Genomic DNA, 24,064 nt, shown 5'->3' on the forward strand with positions numbered 1-24,064 from the left:
AATGGCGCAGTGAAATTTACAAGATTTCACTGAGCCATTTTTTTCTGTCATTTTTAACGCCTGCTTAGAGCTAGTCTATCCGAGGGGTCCTAAATGTTGTATCAAGTAGGGCAGAGCCGTTATTATTCCTTGCTCATTTAGCCACTTTTCTCACTAATTCCCTGGAGTAATCTCACTGGTTGAATTGGGGGTTTAAATTGTGTGGATGTTCTTTGAATATGGACACCTGTGAACAGTTATGGCTTATCCGGAGGAACAGTACGATGGGAAGATTATTTCTTAATGCTTTTGGATGAAAACTCGTATATGATAGTAATGAGTTCCCATCCATAGGCTTTCTATAAAGTTCAGTCCCCGGTGCTTCATCTATGGGTTATATGAGAAAATCAAGGAAAGGTAATCTGCCTTTACTGTATTCAAAGATGAATCTCAAGAATTGGCTCTTAGAGGAAAGCCAAGAGCAAAACTCAAGATTAGTACCAACCCAAACCTTCCTGATCACCAATGTATCATCAATATATCGTTCCCATAGTCTCCGATGGACCCTAAATGGATTTGCTTCTTAGTAAATATGGGTGGTCTCAAGACTGTGCATGTAGAGATTTGTCAAACTTAGGGCAAAGGCACTTCCCATAGATGTTCTGGATATGTGTAGATAAATGCTATCCTCAAACTGAAAAAGTTATTTTTTGTGGCTAACTTTGCACACCATGAAAGAAACCGGTGTAGTATAATCATGGGAGCTATTGAGCAACAATGATTGTGTAGTTTCCTGAGTTTCATGCTGTAGGATAAAGGTATAAAGAAATTCTGCGTCAAAAGAAATCAGAAAATCTGTGGTAATGTCAAAAGATACATCGTCTAAGAAGTACAGGGTGTCTTTGGTGTCTTAAAGGTAGGATGGCACAGCACTTAAGCACTTACTGGAGGTGTCAAAAAGACATCCACAAATTATGATAGAGGTTCCAACAGAGATCCCAGGCCAGAAACAATTGGCCTGCCAGGGGTCGGGCTTTGTGGCTTGTGGATTCTCGGTAGTATGTAAAAATACGCAGTGTGGGTTTGTCTGTTATCAAAACATTTTCTGAGTAATTCACCCTGCCTTCTTATCTTGTTTCACAATATGTTTAGTCACTATCTGGAGTCGATTTGTGGGACCTTGTTTCCAAGGAAGATAATGGCGTATGTCACCTTAAATGTTTGAGATATTCTTCCCTGTATATTAGTATCCAAAATTACAGTCACCCCCGCGCTGGCTGGCTTTATGGTGATCAAGGGGTCAGTACCCAGTAATCTCACGGTGTCCATCTCAGACTTGAAGAGGTTAAAGAAAGGTTCTGGAGTATGTAGTTTCCGAATATTAAAATCTCTTAATACTGCTTGCTCAAAGGTCAAAACCTCTATGAGAAAGAGATGTGCCTGTGAATCAAAAGACTTCTTTGACAAACCTGCATTCTCATCCATGGGTTTCCACATTGTAATTCCAGACTGGCTGAAAGAATATTGACAGCAAATTTTGCACACAAAATATACATGCAAATTCTTCATGAATATGGAAATCATCTCCCTTGAAAGTAAGGACAAACTCTAGACACTTACAGTTGTCATTCTTTTTGTGTGAGATTCCAATTGCTCAGATTAATGAGGAACTCATCTCTTTGCAGGTTCTTGGTTGTTGGTTCCCACTTGTCATGCCCCTAGTCTGGAACTATGAGGTTGGAGGGTTCCAGTGGACAGGTATAGTGTTTCTCTTTTGCCTCAGCCCTTGCCTCTGCCCTGCCACAAACAAGAATGGTTTTGGTCTGGAAAGTTAAAAGATACTTGAACGGGATTTGATAACCCCATGGATGTGAATGCCACCAGAGATTTGGTGGAGCATAAAAATGTCATGGTGTTCCAAATGGTCCTGATTTACATTTATGAGAGTGGCTTGTGCTGCTGGCTCCCAAGTCATCACTCCTGGTGCTCCAATTATCAGAATTAGAGGACCATTCTTGAGTTTCTTTCCTCCAACCCTTCCCATCCTTTCAGGATTGATTTTGGAGTTGGGTCTGATATTTAGCACTTGTACACGGATTGTCATGATTCAATATTGTGTCTTATGCATGGTGGGTATTAGTCGCCTGACTCATGTCATTCCTTCCACTGTGGCGCCTTTCCATCTTGAACGTTCCATGACTCCCCCCTCACGTTAGGCCTGAAACATTGACCATTACCTGTGTGTTGCTATTCAAGTTTCATCTAGTTTGCCCCAGCGCATATTACATGCCCTTTTAGCATACGCATGTTTCTACTGTAAACCATTAAGATGCACCATCATGAATTTCAGTTCCAAGGTACATGTTGTTGTCAATGACTGTAAGGAAATGCCTCCTTGGCATGGTTGCCCCCTGACTTTTTGCCTTTGCTGATGCTATGTTTACAATTGAAAGTGTGCTGAGGCCTGCTAACCAGGCCCCAGCACCAGTGTTCTTTCCCTAAACCTGTACTTTTGTATCCACAATTGGCAGACCCTGGCATCCAGATAAGTCCCTTGTAACTGGTACTTCTAGTACCAAGGGCCCTGATGCCAAGGAAGGTCTCTAAGGGCTGCAGCATGTCTTATGCCACCCTGGAGACCTCTCACTCAGCACAGACACACTGCTTGCCAGCTTGTGTGTGCTAGTGAGGACAAAACGAGTAAGTCGACATGGCACTCCCCTCAGGGTGCCATGCCAGCCTCTCACTGCCTATGCAGTATAGGTAAGACACCCCTCTAGCAGGCCTTACAGCCCTAAGGCAGGGTGCACTATACCATAGGTGAGGGTACCAGTGCATGAGCATGGTACCCCTACAGTGTCTAAACAAAACCTTAGACATTGTAAGTGCAGGGTAGCCATAAGAGTATATGGTCTGGGAGTCTGTCAAACACGAACTCCACAGCACCATAATGGCTACACTGAAAACTGGGAAGTTTGGTATCAAACTTCTCAGCACAATAAATGCACACTGATGCCAGTGTACATTTTATTGTAAAATACACCACAGAGGGCACCTTAGAGGTGCCCCCTGAAACTTAACCGACTATCTGTGTAGGCTGACTAGTTCCAGCAGCCTGCCACACTAGAGACATGTTGCTGGCCCCATGGGGAGAGTGCCTTTGTCACTCTGAGGCCAGTAACAAAGCCTGCACTGGGTGGAGATGCTAACACCTCCCCCAGGCAGGAGCTGTAACACCTGGCGGTGAGCCTCAAAGGCTCACCCCTTTGTCACAGCCCAGCAGGGCACTCCAGCTTAGTGGAGTTGCCCGCCCCCTCCGGCCACGGCCCCCACTTTTGGCGGCAAGGCTGGAGGGAACAAAGAAAGCAGCAAGGAGGAGTCACTGGCCAGTCAGGACAGCCCCTAAGGTGTCCTGAGCTGAAGTGACTCTAACTTTTAGCAATCCTCCATCTTGCAGATGGAGGATTCCCCCAATGGGGTTAGGATTGTGACCCCCTCCCCTTGGGAGGAGGCACAAAGAGGGTGTACCCACCCTCAGGGCTAGTAGCCATTGGCTACTAACCCCCCAGACCTAAACACGCCCTTAAATTTAGTATTTAAGGGCTACCCTGAACCCTAGAAAATTAGATTCCTGCAACTACAAGAAGAAGGACTGCCTAGCTGAAAACCCCTGCAGAGGAAGACCAGAAGACGACAACTGCCTTGGCTCCAGAAACTCACCGGCCTGTCTCCTGCCTTCCAAAGATCCTGCTCCAGCGACGCCTTCCAAAGGGACCAGCGACCTCGACATCCTCTGAGGACTGCCCCTGCTTCGAAAAGACAAGAAACTCCCGAGGACAGCGGACCTGCTCCAAGAAAGGCTGCAACTTTGTTTCCAGCAGCTTTGAAAGAACCCTGCAAGCTCCCCGCAAGAAGCGTGAGACTTGCAACCCTGCACCCGGCGACCCCGACTCGGCTGGTGGAGATCCAACACCTCAGGAGGGACCCCAGGACTACTCTGATACTGTGAGTACCAAAACCTGTCCCCCCTGAGCCCCCACAGCGCCGCCTGCAGAGGGAATCCCGAGGCTTCCCCTGACCGCGACTCTTTGAATCCAAAGTCCCGACGCCTGGGAGAGACCCTGCACCCGCAGCCCCCAGGACCTGAAGGACCGGACTTTCACTGGAGAAGTGACCCCCAGGAGTCCCTCTCCCTTGCCCAAGTGGAGGTTTCCCCGAGGAACCCCCCCCTTGCCTGCCTGCAGCGCTGAAGAGATCCCGAGATCTCCCATTGACTTCCATTACAAACCCGACGCTTGTTTCTACACTGCACCCGGCCGCCCCCGCGCTGCTGAGGGTGAAATTTCTGTGTGGGCTTGTGTCCCCCCCCGGTGCCCTACAAAACCCCCCTGGTCTGCCCTCCGAAGACGCGGGTACTTACCTGCAAGCAGACCGGAACCGGGGCACCCCCTTCTCTCCATTCTAGCCTATGTGTTTTGGGCACCACTTTGAACTCTGCACCTGACCGGCCCTGAGCTTCTGGTGTGGTGACTTTGGGGTTGCTCTGAACCCCCAACGGTGGGCTACCTTGGACCAAGAACTGAACCCTGTAAGTGTCTTACTTACCTGGTAAAACTAACAAAAACTTACCTCCCCTAGGAACTGTGAAAATTGCACTGTGTCCACTTTTAAAACAGCTATTTGTCAATAACTTGTAAAGTATACATGCAATTTTTATGATTTAAAGTTCCTAAAGTACTTACCTGCAATACCTTTCGAATGAGATATTACATGTAGAATTTGAACCTGTGGTTCTTAAAATAAACTAAGAAAAGATATTTTTCTATACAAAACCTATTGGCTGGATTTGTCTCTGAGTGTGTGTACCTCATTTATTGTCTATGTGTATGTACAACAAATGCTTAACACTACTCCTTGGATAAGCCTATTGCTCGACCACACTACCACAAAATAGAGCATTAGTATTATCTATTTTTACCACTATTTTACCTCTAAGGGGAACCCTTGGACTCTGTGCATGCTATTCCTTACTTTGAAATAGCACATACAGAGCCAACTTCCTACATTGGTGGATCAGCGGTGGGGTACAAGACTTTGCATTTGCTGGACTACTCAGCCAATACCTGATCACACGACAAATTCCAAAATTGTCATTAGAAATTGAATTTTGCAATTTGAAATTTTTCTAAATTCTTAAAAGTCCTGCTAGGGCCTTGTGTGTTAAGTCCCTGTTTAGCATTGTCTTTTAGAGTTTAAAAGTTTGTTAAAAGTTTGAAATTAGATTCTAGAAACAGTTTTAGATTCTTTAAAAAATCTTCCAACTCTTAGCAAAATAATGTCTGATACAGAGATGAATGTGGTGGAACTCGACACCACACCTTACCTCCATCTTAAGATGAGGGAGCTAAGGTCTCTCTGTAATATCAAAAAAATAACCATTGGCTCCAGACCTACCAAAATTCAGCTCCAGGAGCTATTGGCAGAGTTTGAAAAAGCCAACCCCTCTGATGATGACCTCACAGAGGAAGAAATTAGCGACTTGGAGGCCAATGTCCCTCCTCCAGTCCTAAATAGGGAGAACAGGACCCCTCAAGTCCTGTCTCCAACTGTGTTAGTCAGAAATAGTGAGTCCCTCACAGGAGGGTCCCACATTTCTGAAATCACTGAGGATGCTCTCAGTGAAGATGACCTCCTGTTAGCCAGGATGGCCAAAAGATTGGCTTTAGAGAGACAGCTCCTAGCCATAGAAAGGGAAAGACAAGAGATGGGCCTAGGACCCATCAATGGTGGCAGCAATATAAATAGGGTCAGAGATTCTCCTGACATGTTAAAAATCCCCAAAGGGATTGTGAGTGACAAAATATGAAGATGGTGATGACATCACCAAATGGTTCACAGCTTTTGAGAGGGCTTGTGTAACCAGAAAAGTGAACAGGTCTCACTGGGGTGCTCTCCTTTGGGAAATGTTCACTGGAAAGTGTAGGGATAGACTCCTCACACTCTCTGGAAAAGATGCAGAATCTTATGACCTCATGAAGGGTACCCTGATTGAGGGCTTTGGATTCTCCACTGAGGAGTACAGGATTAGGTTCAGGGGGGCTCAAAAATCCTCGAGCCAGACCTGGGTTGACTTTGTTGACTACTCAGTGAAAACACTAGATGGTTGGATTCAAGGCAGTGGTGTAAGTAATTATGATGGGCTGTACAATTTATTTGTGAAAGAACACCTATTGAGTAATTGTTTCAATGATAAACTGCATCAGCATCTGGTAGACCTAGGACCAATTTCTCCCCAAGAATTGGGAAAGAAGGCGGACCATTGGGTCAAGACAAGGGTGTCCAAGACTTCAACAGGGGGTGACCAAAAGAAAGGGGTCACAAAGACTCCCCAGGGGAAGGGTGATGAGACAACCAAAACTAAAAATAGTAAAGAGTCTTCTACAGGCCCCCAAAAACCTGCACAGGAGGGTGGGCCCAGAGCCTCTTCACAAAACAATGGGTACAAGGGTAAAAACTTTGATCCCAAAAAGGCCTGGTGTCATAGCTGTAAACAGCATGGACACCAAACTGGAGACAAGGCCTGTCCCAAGAAAGGTTCCACTCCAAACTCCCATCCAGGTAACACTGGTATGGCTAGTCTCCAAGTGGGATCAACAGTGTGCCCAGAGCAAATCAGGGTCCACACTGAAGCTACTCTAGTTTCTGAGGGGGGGGTGGATTTAGCCACACTAGCTGTCTGGCCGCCTAACATGCAAAAATACAGACAGCAACTCTTAATTAATGGGACTAGAATAGAGGGCCTGAGGGATACAGGTGCCAGTGTCACCATGGTGACAGAGAAACTGGTTTCCCCTGGCCAATACCTGACTGGAAAAACTTACACAGTCACCAACGCTGACAATCAGAGAAAAGTACATCCCATGGCAATGGTTACTTTAGAATGGGGAGGGGTCAATGGCCTGAAACAGGTGGTGGTCTCCTCAAATATCCCAGTGGACTGTCTGCTTGGAAATGACCTGGAGTCCTCAGCATGGGCTGAGGTAGAACTAAAAACCCATGCAGCAATGCTGGGTATCCCTGAACTGGTGTGTGTGAAAACAAGAGCACAATGCAAGGCACAGGGTGAACAAGTAGAGCTGGAGTCTGGAAGAATGGCCCAGCCTACCAAGAGAACAGGAAAGTCAGTTGGGAAACCAACTGCAACACAGCAAAAGAAAGGGAACCTGTCTTCTCAGGGAGAAGTTCTGCCCTCTGAGGGAACTGAGCCTTTGGAGCTTGAACCTTATCAGGTTGAGCTCTTAGGCCCAGGGGGACCCTCAAGGGAGGAGCTGTGTAAGGGACAAGAAACCTGTCCCTCTCTTGAAGGCCTTAGGCAGCAAGCTGCTGAAGAGTCCAAAGGCAAGAAAAATGGAACGCATAGGGTCTATTGGGAAGATGGACTCCTGTACACTGAGGCCAGAGACCCCAAACCTGGTGCCACTAGGAGAGTGGTAGTGCCTCAGCTGTTCAGAGAGTTCATCCTAACATTGGCCCATGACATTCCCCTTGCTGGACATTTGGGACAAACCAAGACGTGGGAGAGGTTAGTCAACCACTTCTACTGGCCCAATATGTCCAACATGGTTAAGGAGTTTTGCCTCTCCTGCCCCACCTGTCAAGCCAGTGGTAAGACAGGTGGGCATCCAAAGGCCCCCCTCATTCCACTTCCAGTGGTGGGGGTCCCCTTTGAAAGAGTGGGTGTGGACATAGTTGGTCCACTAGAACCTCCCACAGCCTCAGGAAATATGTATATCCTGGTAGTAGTGGATCATGCTACCAGGTATCCTGAAGCTATTCCCCTTAGGTCGACTACTGCCCCTGCAGTAGCCAAGGCCCTCATTGGTATCTTTACCAGAGTGGGTTTCCCTAAGGAGGTGGTGTCTGACAGAGGTACCAACTTCATGTCAGCATACCTAAAACATATGTGGAATGAGTGTGGAGTGACTTATAAATTCACTACACCTTACCATCCACAAACTAATGGCTTAGTTGAGAGATTCAACAAGACATTAAAGGGCATGATCATGGGGCTCCCAGAAAAACTCAAAAGGAGATGGGATGTCCTCCTGCCATGTCTGCTTTTCGCTTACAGGGAGGTACCACAGAAGGGAGTAGGGTTCTCACCCTTTGAACTTCTGTTTGGTCATCCTGTAAGGGGACCACTTGCCCTTGTTAAAGAAGGCTGGGAGAGACCTCTCCATGAGCCTAAACAGGACATAGTGGACTATGTACTTGGCCTTCGCTCTAGAATGGCAGAGTACATGGAAAAGGCAACCAAAAACCTTGAGGCCAGCCAACAGCTCCAGAAGTTTTGGTATGACCAAAAGGCTGCACTGGTTGAGTTCCAACCAGGGCAGAAAGTCTGGGTTCTGGAGCCTGTGGCTCCCAGGGCACTCCAGGACAAATGGAGTGGCCCTTACCCAGTGCTAGAAAGGAAGAGTCAGGTCACCTACCTGGTGGACCTGGGCACAAGCAGGAGCCCCAAGAGGGTGATCCATGTGAACCGCCTTAAGCTCTTCCATGACAGGGCTGATGTGAATCTGTTGATGGTAACAGATGAGGATCAGGAGGCAGAGAGTGAACCTCTCCCTGATCTTCTGTCATCAGACCCAAAAGATGGCACAGTAGATGGAGTGATCTACTCAGACACCCTCTCTGGCCAACAGCAAGCTGATTGTAGGAGAGCCCTACAACAGTTTCCTGAACTCTTCTCCTTAACCCCTGGTCAGACACACCTGTGTACCCATGATGTGGACACAGGAGACAGCATGCCTGTCAAAAACAAAATCTTTAGACAGTCTGACCATGTTAAGGAAAGCATCAAGGTGGAAGTCCACAAGATGCTGGAATTGGGAGTAATTGAGCGCTCTGACAGCCCCTGGGCTAGCCCAGTGGTCTTAGTCCCCAAACCTCACACCAAAGATGGAAAGAAAGAGATGAGGTTTTGTGTGGACTACAGAGGGCTCAATTCTGTCACCAAGACAGATGCTCATCCAATTCCAAGAGCTGATGAGCTCATAGATAAATTAGGTGCTGCCAAATTCTTAAGTACCTTTGACTTGACAGCAGGGTACTGGCAAATAAAAATGGCACCTGGAGCAAAAGAGAAAACAGCATTCTCCACACCTGATGGGCATTATCAGTTTACTGTTATGCCCTTTGGTTTAAAGAATGCCCCTGCCACCTTCCAAAGGTTGGTGAATCAAGTCCTTGCTGGCTTGGAGTCCTTTAGCACAGCTTATCTTGATGATATTGCTGTCTTTAGCTCCACCTGGCAGGATCACCTGGTCCACCTGAAGAAGGTTTTGAAGGCTCTGCAATCTGCAGGCCTCTCTATCAAGGCATCCAAATGCCAGATAGGGCAGGGAACTGTGGTTTACTTGGGACACCTTGTAGGTGGAGGCCAAGTTCAGCCACTCCAACCCAAGATCCAGACTATTCTGGACTGGGTAGCTCCAAAAACCCAGACTCAAGTCAGGGCATTCCTTGGCTTGACTGGGTATTACAGGAGGTTTGTGAAGGGATATGGATCCATTGTGACAGCCCTCACAGAACTCACCTCCAAGAAAATGCCCAAGAAAGTGAACTGGACTGTGGAATGCCAACAGGCCTTTGACACCCTGAAACAGGCAATGTGCTCAGCACCAGTTCTAAAAGCTCCAGATTATTCTAAGCAGTTCATTGTGCAGACTGATGCCTCTGAACATGGGATAGGGGCAGTTTTGTCCCAAACAAATGATGATGGCCTTGACCAGCCTGTTGCTTTCATTAGCAGGAGGTTACTCCCCAGGGAGCAGCGTTGGAGTGCCATTGAGAGGGAGGCCTTTGCTGTGGTTTGGTCCCTGAAGAAGCTGAGACCATACCTCTTTGGGACTCACTTCCTAGTTCAAACTGACCACAGACCTCTCAAATGGCTGATGCAAATGAAAGGTGAAAATCCTAAACTGTTGAGGTGGTCCATCTCCCTACAGGGAATGGACTTTATAGTGGAACACAGACCTGGGACTGCCCATGCCAATGCAGATGGCCTTTCCAGGTTCTTCCACTTAGAAAATGAAGACTCTCTTGGGAAAGGTTAGTCTCATCCTCTTTCGTTTGGGGGGGGGGTTGTGTAAGGAAATGCCTCCTTGGCATGGTTGCCCCCTGACTTTTTGCCTTTGCTGATGCTATGTTTACAATTGAAAGTGTGCTGAGGCCTGCTAACCAGGCCCCAGCACCAGTGTTCTTTCCCTAAACCTGTACTTTTGTATCCACAATTGGCAGACCCTGGCATCCAGATAAGTCCCTTGTAACTGGTACTTCTAGTACCAAGGGCCCTGATGCCAAGGAAGGTCTCTAAGGGCTGCAGCATGTCTTATGCCACCCTGGAGACCTCTCACTCAGCACAGACACACTGCTTGCCAGCTTGTGTGTGCTAGTGAGGACAAAACGAGTAAGTCGACATGGCACTCCCCTCAGGGTGCCATGCCAGCCTCTCACTGCCTATGCAGTATAGGTAAGACACCCCTCTAGCAGGCCTTACAGCCCTAAGGCAGGGTGCACTATACCATAGGTGAGGGTACCAGTGCATGAGCATGGTACCCCTACAGTGTCTAAACAAAACCTTAGACATTGTAAGTGCAGGGTAGCCATAAGAGTATATGGTCTGGGAGTCTGTCAAACACGAACTCCACAGCACCATAATGGCTACACTGAAAACTGGGAAGTTTGGTATCAAACTTCTCAGCACAATAAATGCACACTGATGCCAGTGTACATTTTATTGTAAAATACACCACAGAGGGCACCTTAGAGGTGCCCCCTGAAACTTAACCGACTATCTGTGTAGGCTGACTAGTTCCAGCAGCCTGCCACACTAGAGACATGTTGCTGGCCCCATGGGGAGAGTGCCTTTGTCACTCTGAGGCCAGTAACAAAGCCTGCACTGGGTGGAGATGCTAACACCTCCCCCAGGCAGGAGCTGTAACACCTGGCGGTGAGCCTCAAAGGCTCACCCCTTTGTCACAGCCCAGCAGGGCACTCCAGCTTAGTGGAGTTGCCCGCCCCCTCCGGCCACGGCCCCCACTTTTGGCGGCAAGGCTGGAGGGAACAAAGAAAGCAGCAAGGAGGAGTCACTGGCCAGTCAGGACAGCCCCTAAGGTGTCCTGAGCTGAAGTGACTCTAACTTTTAGCAATCCTCCATCTGGCAGATGGAGGATTCCCCCAATAGGGTTAGGATTGTGACCCCCTCCCCTTGGGAGGAGGCACAAAGAGGGTGTACCCACCCTCAGGGCTAGTAGCCATTGGCTACTAACCCCCCAGACCTAAACACGCCCTTAAATTTAGTATTTAAGGGCTACCCTGAACCCTAGAAAATTAGATTCCTGCAACTACAAGAAGAAGGACTGCCTAGCTGAAAACCCCTGCAGAGGAAGACCAGAAGACGACAACTGCCTTGGCTCCAGAAACTCACCGGCCTGTCTCCTGCCTTCCAAAGATCCTGCTCCAGCGACGCCTTCCAAAGGGACCAGCGACCTCGACATCCTCTGAGGACTGCCCCTGCTTCGAAAAGACAAGAAACTCCCGAGGACAGCGGACCTGCTCCAAGAAAGGCTGCAACTTTGTTTCCAGCAGCTTTGAAAGAACCCTGCAAGCTCCCCGCAAGAAGCGTGAGACTTGCAACCCTGCACCCGGCGACCCCGACTCGGCTGGTGGAGATCCAACACCTCAGGAGGGACCCCAGGACTACTCTGATACTGTGAGTACCAAAACCTGTCCCCCCTGAGCCCCCACAGCGCCGCCTGCAGAGGGAATCCCGAGGCTTCCCCTGACCGCGACTCTTTGAATCCAAAGTCCCGACGCCTGGGAGAGACCCTGCACCCGCAGCCCCCAGGACCTGAAGGACCGGACTTTCACTGGAGAAGTGACCCCCAGGAGTCCCTCTCCCTTGCCCAAGTGGAGGTTTCCCCGAGGAACCCCCCCCTTGCCTGCCTGCAGCGCTGAAGAGATCCCGAGATCTCCCATTGACTTCCATTACAAACCTGACGCTTGTTTCTACACTGCACCCGGCCGCCCCCGCGCTGCTGAGGGTGAAATTTCTGTGTGGGCTTGTGTCCCCCCCCGGTGCCCTACAAAACCCCCCTGGTCTGCCCTCCGAAGACGCGGGTACTTACCTGCAAGCAGACCGGAACCGGGGCACCCCCTTCTCTCCATTCTAGCCTATGTGTTTTGGGCACCACTTTGAACTCTGCACCTGACCGGCCCTGAGCTGCTGGTGTGGTGACTTTGGGGTTGCTCTGAACCCCCAACGGTGGGCTACCTTGGACCAAGAACTGAACCCTGTAAGTGTCTTACTTACCTGGTAAAACTAACAAAAACTTACCTCCCCTAGGAACTGTGAAAATTGCACTGTGTCCACTTTTAAAACAGCTATTTGTCAATAACTTGTAAAGTATACATGCAATTTTTATGATTTAAAGTTCCTAAAGTACTTACCTGCAATACCTTTCGAATGAGATATTACATGTAGAATTTGAACCTGTGGTTCTTAAAATAAACTAAGAAAAGATATTTTTCTATACAAAACCTATTGGCTGGATTTGTCTCTGAGTGTGTGTACCTCATTTATTGTCTATGTGTATGTACAACAAATGCTTAACACTACTCCTTGGATAAGCCTATTGCTCGACCACACTACCACAAAATAGAGCATTAGTATTATCTATTTTTACCACTATTTTACTTCTAAGGGGAACCCTTGGACTCTGTGCATGCTATTCCTTACTTTGAAATAGCACATACAGAGCCAACTTCCTACAATGACCATTTACACCTTCTGCCTGTTAGGCCATGCCCTTTTGTCTGTAACATATGACACTTCCCAGGTTACTTTGGAAGCCTCCACATAAGGTGCATGCTCTTTTGAAACGCTCTTGTCTTCCTGTATAACTAGCACTTCTGAACTTGCATCAGGACTAGGCCTCATACCTGTATGCAGACCCGCATGGGCCTCCGTCAAGTCCTGAGCATGCAGCTTCCCTGCAGTCACCTCCAGAGTTGCCTGGTTTTGCTGTGCTCCTGTTCAGTGTGAGCTTCATCCCAGCACTCATCTCCTGAGACGCCTGGACCATCCTGCTCAACCTTGTTTCTGCACCATATGCCAGGTCTTTCTGAAACCATCCAACATTCCAGTCTTCCAGGTCCTTTCTGATGATTCTAAGATCCTGACGCCTAAGACCCCTCAGAGTCGCTTCTCCATGAGCTATGATTCCACCTCTTCTCTAATGTCTAGCAATGACCCACCTGCTGCCTCTGAACTCCTGTAATGTACATCCCAGGTTAAGTTCTTGTTCCCAGGTTAGTGCACACTAATCTTTAGTAGTCATTGCAGACCTGTCTGTTATGCTCCTTGCTTCTGCCTATGGACCCCTTCCCTTCTCCAAGTCTTAGTTTTCAGGACTATTTACCTATCAACTAGTGATTGTCTCCTGAAACACCTGTACCTCCAATTCTTGAAGTGAGAGTTACCATGTTTACTAGCATTCTTTGGGAGTGTTTACGACCTCAACACTGAACTGAGTGTTATAGTGATTTCTAGTATATCTTGGGAGTGTCCTTAACTATAGCTTGTGCTTCAGCAGTAAACGGGTATCCAGATTGCTATGTGAGTGTCTCTTAACTCTAATCCATGTTCCTAACACAACGTTAAAAATCTCAGGGAGTCCAACCTTGTGTCTCGATACAACATTGCTTCTCACATTGTTGTGTTATCAAGTGTTCGCATAGTACAGAGAATAATCTTGGGAGTATTAATAACTCCAAACTTCTTTCAAGAACAATTCTGTTTCCTGTGAATGTACATTGTTGAGTCCTGATCTACGTAGAGAATACAATCTTGGGAAAGATGGTATCCCAGCCTTATGCCCCATTGTACATAATCAGGTCCTAATCTATGTGTAAAGCACAATCTTGGGAAAACTGGTATCCCAAACTTGTGTCCCGTCAAGTCTTGTTTCAAGTTTTTGTAGTTTTGAATGTACTCCCATTTTGAAAGCGAGCTGATCTCAAACATGCTATGAGTTGTTTAATTTCCAACCTATGAGCTCACAGAATCCTGATTTTCTATTTTCTTGTGAATGTCTCTAATTCCAAAAATATGTATTGAGTGCTGGTTTTGGAGTGCTATTAACTCCAACCTATGTTCTAAGTTTTCTATGGTATGACTTATCTCTACCTAGTACTGCCAGTTCTTTTTTGACAGTTCCAGAAGATTTCTCTAGAGTGCTGATTCATCTGCTCCCATGTTACGATTATTTGAGAAATCTGTAAGTGTGAAATATCGAAACTATTGTATTGTAAATTGTGTAGACAATCTATGTACTGTTGGTAATTTCCTTTTCTGGTGATTTTCAGTGCATTGCTTTTCACAATAATTAGAAGTACTAACCTTGCTGTAATAGACACTTGTCCAGCCCCAACTGCTTGGCTGACCTGACCCCTCGCACTAAGTGTACCCGACCCTAATGGAACAGGTGCTGTTTCATCAAGGGGACCAGGAACTTTGTATGTGTGACTGGCGTGTCCCCATTTTAGGAGACCAGCACACTTCACAGCTGTATAGGTCACTAGGACAACCTGGTGGGGACCTATCCAACGCGGCTCCAAGCACATCTTCCTTACATACTTTTTTTATCATGACCCAGTCGCCAGGACATAGGTCATGACACAGTTAATGCTGCAACTGTACAGAAGCCTCTTTAACATGATGAGACAAAGAAAGAACCACATCTGCCAATCCTTTGTAATAATCCAGCACCAAGTCATCCCTAATGTTCACAAGCACATTTGCAGGCACTGCTGGTTATCTCATAGCTCGCCCCATGATGATTTCGTGAGATGACAAGCATGTCTTCCTGTCAGGTGTGCTTCACATACTCATCAAAACAAGAGGCAATGCATCTGGCCATTTCAATGTTGTGGATGCACATACTTTCACCAATCTGGACTTCAGAGTTCTATTAATCTGTTCTACCAGCCCTGAGGTTTCTGGTTTATGGCCGCAGTGCATTCTTTGCTCAACTTGTAATGCCGCACATAACATTATAAGGACCTCACTATTGAAATTAGTTCCTCGATCTGATTCTAGAGAAGCCGGGAATCCAAAGTGTTGTGTCAGCTCTCTAAGTAACAGCTTCACTACTGTGAGACTATCATTTCTCCGAGTGGGGTAGGCTTCGACCCAGCGGGAGAAAATTTATACAGTGACTAAGACATATCTCAGTTTACTGTGTACTGGCAGCTCGATAAAATCCCACTGCATTATGCTGAAAGGTCCCCCTGACCTACCTATATGACTCAGGGTAGCAATTGTGCATTTCCCTACACTCATCTGTTTACAGGTGACACATCTGTGACATGTGGCTTCAGCAATCACTCTAAACCTAGGATTAAACTATGTTTGCCTGAATGTTCTGATCATTGTGTCTCTACCTATATGTGTTTGTCCATGGTAATGTCTTGCCATTGGGGACAGTAAATGTTTTGGTGACACCACTCTTCCATCACTTGAAACCCAAATATCAACTTAATTTCTTTTGACACGTCCTCCTCTAGCCCAACTGTGCTGTTCTTTCTCTGTCACTTCTTCCTGCAATCTTTTCACTCCCTCCCTTGTGGCAACAGGAGTCAGCAGGAAATCTTGACTTGTCTCATCTTGGGTATCACTGTACCACTCTCCATTGAAGGATGTCCAACTAAGGGCGCAATATCTAGCAACTTCGTCAGCATTGCTATTGCCTAAGGTTACATAATCAATTGATTTGCAATACACCATACATTTTACAACGCAATTTTTGCTGCCAACTGCAATGAATTCAACAAATGATACATTTTGTCACCGTTCTGGATTGGAGAGCCAGAAGAGGTCATAAAACCTCTCTGGGACCTTAACTGTCCAAAACATTATAAATTGTCACTTTAATCTGTTCAGGAACCCCGCATGCTCTGGTAAGAGCAACCAATTTGGCTACTGAGGCTGAAAAGACTCCACAAAGCCAGGAGACTTCTATCACAATAGAGACTGTGCAAACTGGATAACCTGCTCTCAGGGTACTATCTTTATCACTTAAACAGGAGTCATCAACGAAACACAACATAGTCATTTTCGTCTATGGGACATCTTGAGTATCAGGTCTTGGTTTGGTGCACAATTTAGTTACATTGAGACAGTCATGCTCAACCTCATCTCCACATCACTTGCATTTTCAAAAGGAATAGGCATCAAGGCTGCTAGGTTCAGCACGTAGCAACGTTTGATTTTCACTTTGGACAAAGCAAGTATAGTATGTTCATAATTGGTCAAATGAGCACTTGTCAAATATTGTGTCTTAGTATGGGTCAAAAACATTTCCACTGAATGGGGAATAAAAACATTCAGTGGGTGTCCCATAATAATGCCTTTGCACTGTTCTATGCTGAAGCTGAGTACAGCAACTGCTTTTGAACAACCAGACAGCACTGATGCGACAGGATCAAGTGTAACAGATATATAAGCCACAGGCTTGTTTTCATTTCCATGCAGCTGTTTCAAAACTGAGAGAGCACATCTATCTCATTCACAGCAAACAAAGAAAAACATTTATTATAATCAGGCATTCCCTGAGCTGGAGCTCGACATGGGCTTTCTCTTAGCTCAGTGTCATCAATGGTACCGTATCAGTCACATTGTTGTGTGTTAACCTCTGTAAAGGCTTGGCCAAAAGGAAAAAGTTTGGGATCCACTGACGACAGTAGCCAACCATTCTCAGAAACAGTCAGACTTCTTCCTGTGTTGTAGGAGGATGTATTCTCATGACTGTTGAGATTCTTTCTTGTGACACTTTCCTCACACCTTTCTCAATCAGATGGCCCTAATATAGAACTTTCTTGCAATAATGTAATTTAGCAGGGACAACTTTGTGCCCATTTTCCCCTAACTGATTCCCAAAGAGCTAATGTATCTCTTCTGCATGCTTCTTGGGTGTTGGACGCAACCGAAAGGCTGCCTATTTACAGTGCCTTTATACTGCACTTAAAATGACTGATAGGGCATTTTAAAGGTCTCCAGATTATTTTTCAAGATCTGGTTGAAAATTAATGGTGACTCTGTATATCCCTGAGAAGTTTGGTACCATACCAAAACACGACTGCCAAATTTGAATGCAAATAAATACTGGCTTTCCTTGTGCAATGCTATACAGAAAAATGCTTGGCAAAGGTCAATCATAGTAAACCATTCAGCTTCACAAGGAATCTGAAATAAATTCACTGCTGTATTCGGTACCATGGGACAACATGGAATGACAATATTGTTCACTTTTCTCAAATCCTGGACTATCCAGTACTTTCCATTGGGCTTCTACAATCCTAAAATGGGAGAGTTACATGGAATTTCCATGAATTCTCCAAAGAAACCCTGCTCAACTCAACAATTAATCAAAGGGGAGATTTCAGCAATTTTCTCTGGGGACATATTGTAAGGGGATGTCTTTGGATACACTGCATTTTGTTCCACTGTTTTTTAATAGGGTCAACTCCTTTAATGAGTCCTATTTCTTTACTTGAAAAATCCCAAACTTCAGGCGGCACTGTTTCATTTGAATCTCCGGGCAAGTCATTACATATAAGCATTGGGTACAATATGACTCTCAGGTACTGCTCTACAATTTTACAGGGCACATCTTTCTCATTTGTCTGAATCACTATTCCTCTGGGTGTGCAGCTAGTGAAACAATTCAGCTTACACAACAGATCACGTCCTAACAAGCTCACAGGACTTGAATCACAGACCACAAATTTGTGCTCATATTCAAATTAACCAATTTTTACAGGGACATACTGTTACAGGGTTTGTCAATTGCTTATCTGCACCTCCTACCACCTGGATTCTCTTTCCTGAAAGGGGCAAATTTGGTACTTCAGCAGATCTGACAGTGCAACCTGTAGTTCAGGTGTCCACCAAGAATGGCACATCATGGCCCATAACCTTTGCGTTGACATATAGACTATGCAGATCTACTTCTAAGGATGCACCTAACATGCACTCCTCATAATTAGAACTATCACTGTAGAAGATTTTTGTGAATTCCTCATCACTCAGACCAATTAAGGGAAATTGTGATGCTATCTGATTCACGTTTGCATTAGTCATTTGATTTATGTTTTGCTAAAGAACAGTCACTTGCTGTTGTGTCATCAGGCTTGTGGCACCTGTTATCCTGGGGACACATTTTCATTTTGAACTCTGGTTCTTTGAACTCTTTGAATTTGAACCTAATTACTACCTTGAGTCTGAGCAACACCAGCATTCTGCACTTGAACATTCACATTATTATATGGACATTCCCGTTGCAAATTACCAAAACCTCGGCACACATGACACAGATTCGTTTTCTTCAAAGCCTGGTCATCAAAAATACCTCCACTCTGATCTATCTGAACACCACATCCTCTACCTCTAGATTGAACATTCATTACCTGCTGTGGTACTCATTGCACTGCACTAGTGTTCACCATCATCCGTGGATTCTGATTTACTTTCTGTGCAGCTTTCAATTAAAACCTTTCTTTTAACTTTTTCTGTTTCAACTCTATCTCATCACTACAATATTTTGCATGATGCAAAATCTCATCAATCAGTTTATTCTGCCAACAAATCAGGTGCTACTGAATCATCTCACTTATGTCTGGTTTCAATCCCTGTACAAATCTGAAAACAAAACAACTCACATCTTTAGCTTCTATAGTCTCAGTACCACTGTGATGCTTGAAAGCTTGCAAAAGCCTCTCACAGTCAGCATGAATCAATTCTTTTGTCTCTAGAGCTGTTCTGTCAATTTTCTGTCAATCAATATCTTTCAGAGATGCTTTATTTTTCAGGAACTCAGTCACTTTGTAATACTTTTACATCACTTCCTCAGATGGTTTGCCTCTTACTAGATCTCTCTAAGGTTCACTTTCAGGCCAGTCAACATGCACTTTGCACGCAATCCATAAATCAGTCACAATCACAATGTCAAACAACATATTCAAATCTTCCCACAGGCATTTTGAAAGTTTCACAAATCTCTCTTTCTGCTTGTACCAATCCACAGGATTTTTCTCTCAATCTTGGGAAACCATTTGTGAATGACAATATATCACTCCTAATCCAAGGTACAAGGACATACCCTCTTCTTGGTATCTCTCTCATGGGTATCATTTTCACATTGTCCTCAGTTTGATTAGCTCCAGTGAGAGGCACATTTGGCTTTGCTTTCTTCTGATCTCTTTTCTTTGCCCCTCTTCCTTCCCACTTATCTAACGCTCCCCATGTTTGTATGTATGTGATCAATTCCTTAATATGCAATCTCATTCCAGGAGATCTCATGTTAACTATATCCTTTGAAGTGAACTCTAATCTGGAATTTCTCTTCAACAGTTTTGATTTTTTTTTAATCCACATCATATTTCTCGGCCACTTCAGTTAATCTCTCATAAGCCTGTCGTGCACATTGAGTAACATCTTTGCACATGTACCATAATTCATCTTCTGTGTAAGTTTCCAACTCAGGTGTGTCTAGCATTCCTAAAATCATTTCATTCAATTCTAATTTCAATCTGGGCACATTTACTGATCTGTCTCTCTCTGGTGTCTCTTCTGTTCTGCCATTGCAATTTTTCAATCCTGTTGTACCTTGTGGACCCAAACTATTTAACCAATCCATCAATTGCTGTGCTGTTAAACCATGCAAACTAATATTATTTCTCTGGGGTACTGCAACGTACATTGGTGGTCTGATCTAAGCTTGGAAAGAGATGGGGTTCCCTCAGGAAACCTCGCATCTGGAAGAAACTCTGCTTGATTAAACTTTGGGTTAAATTCTTCAATTCTTGTAGGGGTCAAAGGTTGAACAAGAGAAGCTGTTCTCTCCATCTCTGAATTGTTTGAATATACTGATCTCTGCATACAAATAGGTGATATCCCAGCAGATGTAACTGGTGTTTCAGGAATAGTTAGGACATTCATTGAATGGGCATTACTGCCCCAAATTGCATGAAGCATACAAGGGAACTGTCAGACTTAAAGTCACAGGAACTGTTAATGCATCAGGACCCATAAGATTTGCCTGACTTTGAAGAATTTACATTCCTGCACTCTGTCGTGTTAAGACAGTGCTGTAACTTTGCCATGCTTGTCTTGGGGTAACATTCAGCATTGACTGAACTGGACTAAAGATAGGTACTGACTGATGTGGTGCCCAATTTTGAATGGGCAAATTCACATAAGGAGTCTGCACCATCTGATTCACATAGGATGTGGAACAATTTAATTTACAACTGGACTTGGTAAAGGCTAAACTGAATTAGCCATTAGAACTGGTGTATAAACCACGGGCACTTGTGTCACTATATTTGAAGGGGTATCTGGACAATCTGATTCGGGGTCTGTGCAACTAAAGAAGTTGGTACATTCAGGATTACATTTTGTATTGCTTCACTTCTCGTTCCTACCACAACTGAATGATAAAGAGGCGAACGATTCATCAATAACTGATTTAAAAAATCATCATCTGAATCACTGTCATATGTTACAGTCTTTTTACTCTCAGCTTCCGCTGTCTGTCCTACTTTTTCTGCTTTATTTTGGGTTTTTGGCTTCGTACTCTCACCACCTTCCTCTGAAATAGCTGGAAACATTTTGGCTCCATATACATTATCTGGTCTCCACATTTTCTCCTCTGCATTCCATCTAGTTTCTGAAAGTGTCTTAATTGCTTTCTGTATTCTATTCTCATATTTTATTGACATTCTATCATGGGCAACAAGTTCCCAAATATAAAGGGCTTCAAATTGTGCAGGTCTTTAAGACCATTTCATTTCATACATTATTCACCTCACATTGTCTAAAATTCTCAAATTAAAAGTTCCGTATCAGGGAAAAGCTAAAGTACCTTCTTTCTCAGTAATCTTGCCCCATTTTTCAAGCCATGTACATGCACGAAAGTCTTAGATGACACAATATAGCCTGAAGTTCCTTCTGGTGGTGTTTCTATAGCATTCCTAACTGGAATAAATACATCTCTTATGAACACACTTTTAAATGCTTTAAAAAAATTCATTTTCAGTCAAATTTAATTATTCACCGAAACTTTTCGATTGACTTCGGAAGTAACTTCAATCCCACAATTCTTAGTTCTCGCTGTTCTCAACTAATGGATATGGGGCACAGTCCACCAGTACCAATGCGGCCTCACACCTACAACCTATACCGGTGCAGCACAATATGATGAAACACTCACTTTATTTAGCAATAAAGTAGCTTCTCAGTTGTCTCTCACACAATCACTCATGCACACCTAATGCAAAATTTTGCAAGCAAAAATCAGCAGCCTGTCTGCACACTAAGGGTAGGAACTCAAATACTTCAAAGCTGTACGGGCTTAAACTTCTTCGACTGTAGCTTTCACAATTACACAATGAGTGAAATGTGACCAGCAATTCTCACTCTGGTTGATACAGATCCTCCATGGGCACTCGGTGTTCACTAGATACCAACTAATAACTCACATTCACTCAAGGAAAACTATTGGCACTGTTAACGACGTCTCATGACAAGTATCTTACTGCAGACAATACATTTGTGCATTATCCTGTGTCTTAGGCCACAGCGGACCCATCAACAACAACAACTGCTGACATTTTTTAGCAAAATGCACCACAATCACTTCAAGTACAACTCCGCAAAACACTTGACAACATCACACTTCACCGCAATCTTCAAGCAAAAGCAATGCAAGCGTAAAAAACCCTATTAATACTCACACATCTGTCACTTGTATGCACAACGCTGGAACTTCATTAATTTTCGGAATGAGCCATGGGGCAGAATTCAGGGCAAACTGTTTTTGGACTGGGCAATCACATAAGGTTGAACCTATCTCCATAATACAAAACAAAAATGGTTCTCCCCCTTCAACCCCCCCAAAAATGCTCTGGTTGGTGCCATTAACCAGCACCTTGGTTCAGTGATACACTGAGACTGAGAAAAAAACACTGTAAAGTTTTGAAACACAACTGGAGAAAGCACTATGCAGAGGAGGACAAAGCTATCTATAAAGTAGGGTTCAAGAAGTATCATGGGCTGTGCAAGTTGGCTTGTGAAGCGTTCTATTCTAATAAACTTTTAAGTTCTCAGAAATGCCCTAAGACACTCTTTAAGGTTGTGCAGGAACTGTCCAAACCCAAAAATCAACCCCCCCCTCTCTCCCATTCCGTCCCAGACTTAATGCGAGGTACTGGCTTGTTTCTTCACTCACAAAGTCAACAATATACATGCTCAGTTGGAGAGGGACTGTATTAGCAGAACACATATGTCTAATTCAGTTGCAGAAGCCGATAACAGCAATTCCACTCTAGCAGGGAATAATGACATTCTACTGAATTCAGTTTTGAGCTCCTCAATAGGGTTGTGCCCCCATTGGATATGGTGACCTTCATGTCCATTTTGCAATCCATTAAATCAGGATTTCCGTTGGACCCCCTTCCGTCTAGTAAGTTTGGGTCTTTGGACTCCTGCCTACTATTAACTATTATATTGGACCTCTTGAACTCCTTCTTACATGAGGGGTATATTCCACAGAAGTGGAAGCATGAAATGGTTCTTTCACTGCTGAGAGAATCTCACCTGGATTCGACTATTGTGCCCCATCTCCCTTTTACCCATCTTCTCCAAAATTCTAGAGAAGCAAGGTAACGTAAAATTTCTTGCATTATTCTCAGTCAGTCTGTAGGGTTTATCACAGTACAGAGTCTGCCCTATTGGGCGTAACTGAATTCTTGAGGCTGCTCCCTGATGAAGGCTGTACAGCTGCACTTATTTTACTCGATCTGAGTGCTAGTTTTGACACCATGTCTCACCCTATCTTGTTGGACAGACTGGTGCCATTAGGGCTCAGTAATTCTGTCTTGGTGTGGATTAGCTCTTTCTTACAGTTCGCTCATTCCAGGTTTTTTCTGAGGGCGTCAGGTCCAGTTCACAAGCTTTGCCCTCCAGAGTCCCCCAGGGCTGTTTAATTTGTGAGTCCGCCCATTGGTAGACTTAGTGGCAGTGGCGTAGCGTGGGTTGTCAGCACCCGGGGCAAGGCAAGTAATTTGCGCCCCCTAACCCGGGGCAAGGCAAGTAATTTGCGCCCCCTAACCTGTGGATTTTAGCACTCGAGTCTCTTCCAAGATGTTGCGCCCGGTGCGGCCGGCCCCCCCTGCACCCCCCGCGCTATGCCACTGCTTAGTGGAGAGTTGTAGTTTGACCTTCTTTAGATAAGCAAATGGCACACAGATTATTTTTTTTATGCCATCAGCACAGAGTCATGCACCCTCTGACCTTAACCTGGGCTTGAGTTGGATTTTCTCATGGATGAATAAAAACTCGCTCAAGCTCAATGGGAATAAGTGAGAGGTCATGATTCTGGGCAAACACCCCTGGTTTTGGGGCCCTCAACATTGGTGGGTTTCTCTTTGGGCTTTATCGACTCGTTCTGCAAAAGTTAAAAGTTTGAGTTTTTTAATGGATGATACATTATCTATGAAGTCTCAAGTGTCTAAAGTGACCACCACGTGTTTTGCTGTACTTAAATGGCCCAGTTGGATGATCCCTGTTTCATTCCTTAGGGCTGTGATTTCAGCCCTAGTGCCATCTAGGCCCTAGCACTGTCTAGGCTGGATTATGGAAATATGCTTTACTTGGGCATAGATCAGGTATCTATGCATCGTCTGCAGTTGGTACAGAACGCGGCTGCCAGGCTTCTCTATCGCTTGTGGAAATCTGCTTCAGTTTCCCATCTTTTTCAGAGCTACACTTCCTTACAGTTTCCAAACGCATTACATTTAAAGCCTTGTGCTACATCTTCATGGCCAAAGTAAGTTCGGAAGCCTGCTACATTCAAAACTTGGTGGTACCCTATTAACCCCCTCGTACTCTGAGATCTTCGAATCACACTTTTTTTTTACTTTGCCTAGATTCTGCCTGTCCCACATTAAAGGGCTCTTTCTC

Source organism: Pleurodeles waltl, chromosome 5, assembly GCF_031143425.1.
Source record: "Pleurodeles waltl isolate 20211129_DDA chromosome 5, aPleWal1.hap1.20221129, whole genome shotgun sequence".
NCBI lineage: Eukaryota > Metazoa > Chordata > Amphibia > Caudata > Salamandridae > Pleurodeles > Pleurodeles waltl.